Here is a 3,604-nt window from a genome sequence, read left to right on the forward strand (position 1 = left end):
TCCAAGTCTCACATCCAAGTATTTTCACTTTCAAGTTTAACCTTTCGGTTTTCACATGAGCATATACTTTATCATATTCTTCACCGGCGACGAAGCTCATTAGACTCAAGATTTCTCCCGAAACATCTTTGTTTTGTCGGTTTGTCCCCTTCTCAGTTTGATCTTTGCCTTGGTGACAGGTGAGTCTTGCTCGATGATGTGCTTTCTATTTTTTTAGAGTTTAAGAGTTTTTGGGGTGAGAATTTCAGCTTTTTACGTTTTTTTTCTGATGATGAATCTTTTCAAGTTTGATCTTTGCTGTCTAGACGTTTCTCTGCCCGACGACGGAGAGTGAAAATAGTACACCTAAGTGTAACTAGTCTCGAAAAAGTAAGTGTTTATCTTCCTCGATCATATAAAACACTAAATTATAGAGTCGCCACCAATCTTTAAATTTGGTGAGATTGATCACCAAAATGTTATATTATTCTAATAAAATTCTTGAGAATAGTATTAAAATAATACAACAAAGGGTCTGCTTACCAGAAAAATGAGTTCGGGAGCCGGTTACGTATGAGGAATGATTAACACCCCCACAACGCCCAAAAATTGGTACCGGTGTTTATTAATTAATTTGTCTTTGCAATAATTAATCAAATTTGAATTTAATTTAATTTAAATCATACAAATGAAAATTATACTTAATATATTATTTATTATAAGTAAAAAAAATCTTATTATGATATAAAATAGGTTAAAATTTCATAATATATAAATTAATAATACTAACATAAAATATTAGTACTAATAGTGTAATTAATCCTATATTTATTTAAAATATTAATATATTTTAGAAAAAAATTATAACATATCTAAATTAATGATCCTAATTTTGAAATGTTATAAAATATAGGTATTAATATTGTAATTTACCTATAAATATTAATATGGGATATAAATATAAATTACTAAAAATTATAGTGACTAAATAGGTATTTTACCCTAAAATACGTAAACATATGGGTGGGACTAAAATATAAATAAAATAAAATGCAAGAACTATATTAAAATGTATAAAACCTGATTTCGGTGACTAACTTGCAAAGCTTACAAAACCAGAGGGATTGCGGATGTAATTTGCCCCCGCTAAATTACACCAGAAGACCCTCTCTCAAAACGACGTCGTTTGGGAGAGGATATTTATACCTAAATTCGGCCCAAAGAGGGCCAAGCTTCCCCATTTTCCTTTCTTCTTTCTCTATCTAAACGAGAGAATCCTCTCAGTTCTCTATAATTCCCTCGCCGAAGGGACATCAGTCACCGGTCGGCAGCCGTGTTTCAACACCGATCGTCGCCGCCGGCCACCACCCATGGTGGCCTGGAAATGCCAAACTATACCAAAATTTTCCTTCTTTTCTCCTAAACCTAGATCCGAACCTAGTTTTTCCTAAAAAACCACCCAACGACGTAGATCTGGCTGTTTACCTTCGGCGTTTTGTCTTCTCCGGTGGCTCGTGGATGCTCCGATGACTTTAGGTAAGCTCCTCTTCTCTCTTTTTATTTCGTTGCTTTATGTGTATAGTGTATCTCTCTCTATATTTGGTTGTTGTCCCTTTCTTGGCATCTCCTCTTGTGTTGCTTACAGGGTCGCGTTTTATAGGCCTCAAAGATCGGCCGTAATGATGATGAAATCCGGTGAGTCACCAGACCTATGGTGGTGACACACTATAGACCAGTGTGCTGTGTGGCTCTGCTATACCTTCTGGATCCTTTGGAAGAGCTCTGGAGAGGCGGTGGCAGGGTGGCTTCCTTCGGTTGGAGCAGCTGAAGGCGGTGGCTGAAATAGGCCCTAGGGTGTAATAAAACCTTAGGGCTTCTGCTGAATGGCTGTGAACCCTTGATATGCATCTAAATCAGACGACTGAGAGCTGCTGGCGACTGGAGTTGTGTTGGAAACCCTAGCAACATTTGGGCCTTCTCGGGTCTTCTGGAATTGGGCCTGAACCGTGTTGTTGGACCTGAACCATTTGTAAACTGAGTCTGTACCTAGCTCGGGTTGGGTTGTAATCAGGCCTGCAGTTGAGCTTGTAATTCGGGCCTTTAGGCTTTGTAAATAATAATAATAATAATATATCATATAATAATATTATTATATATAATAGATACGTCACTCGGACGAAAACGAATGTCAACATCTGCCCGTCTTTGCTTATTTTTGTGTTAACAAGAATAAAGCAAAGATAAAAAAAGACTAGAAGTTTTTGTCGAGTGAACTTCATGCTTTGTTGGGAAATTCGTTCCACTACTCTTTCATGGATATTGAATTTTGATCTGTTCCTACTTCACTACTCTTCTGTGAAGGCTGAGGATGATAAACTTGAGAAGAATATGTTTCACTACTCTTCCGTGAAGATCAGATTCGAGGTTGTAATACTTCACTACTCTTTCGTGAAGGTTAAATTTGAATGACTTGAACAGAATCTGTTTCTGTTTCACTACTCTTCCTTCAAGATCAGATTCAAGTTAATTTATTTCCACTACTCTTTTATAGAGGTTGAATTTGAATGACTTGATCAGAATCTGTTTCACTACTCTTCCGTGAAGATCAGATTCAAGTTGATTTGTTTCCACTACTCTTTTGTGGAGGTTGAATTTGAATGACTTCACTACTCTTCCGTGAAGATCAGATTCAAGTATGATTTGTTTCCACTACTCTTCCGTGAAGATCAGATTCAAGTATGATTTGTTTCCACTACTCTTCCATGGAGGTTGAATTTGAATGACTTCACTACTCTTCCGTGAAGATCAGATTCAAGTTGGAATTGTTTCCACTACTTTTCCGTGGAGGTTGAATTCGAATGACTTCACTACTCTTCCGTGAAGATCAGATTCAAGTTGGAATTGTTTCCACTACTCTTCCGTGGAGGTTGAATTTGAATGACTTCACTACTCTTCCGTGAAGATCATATTCAAGTTGGAATTGTTTCCACTACTCTTCCATGAAGGTTTTTATGAATGGCCCTAAGAATTTATCTTCTAGCTTGAAAGACTAACAGATGACCCGAAGGACTTACAAATTACCCGAAGATTTTACAAATTACCCGAAGGTTTTACAAATGACCTGGAGGCTTTACAAATGACCCGGAGGTTTTACAAATTCGTGGGAAATAATTTACTAGGCAAGAAACTTCTTACTTTTCAAAAATTTTATTTTCTAAAGGGATTAAATGAGAAACTTTGAAAATCGTATTTCTCATTTTTAAAACAACTTGTTGGTTGGGCATGCCCCATAATTAATGTTTTCTTTTCAGATTGAGTCCATCTATTCTTTAGATGCTTTGTTTTTCATGCTTCATGTACTTGGGATTTGAATTCTACCTTCCATTTGTAAGGTATTTAGACCCTGCATCTTCATGTGAGAAATGTATTTATGCAAATGCAATATAATGCATGATCCTTTATGCAAATGATGTTCTTATAAATGCAAAATGTCAGTTCAATCTTCATTTGACTCCAAAGTTTGATCTTTTTCAACTTGATCATTCCTTTCTGGGATTCATTTTAGTTATCAGTGTAGCAACTTATGCTATCAAACTTGCATTTCTGAAGAATTATCTGATCAACA

The sequence above is a fragment of the Hibiscus syriacus genome, unplaced genomic scaffold (genome assembly GCF_006381635.1).
Source record: "Hibiscus syriacus cultivar Baekdansim isolate YM2019G1 unplaced genomic scaffold, ASM638163v2 tig00110239_pilon, whole genome shotgun sequence".
Lineage (NCBI taxonomy): Eukaryota > Viridiplantae > Streptophyta > Magnoliopsida > Malvales > Malvaceae > Hibiscus > Hibiscus syriacus.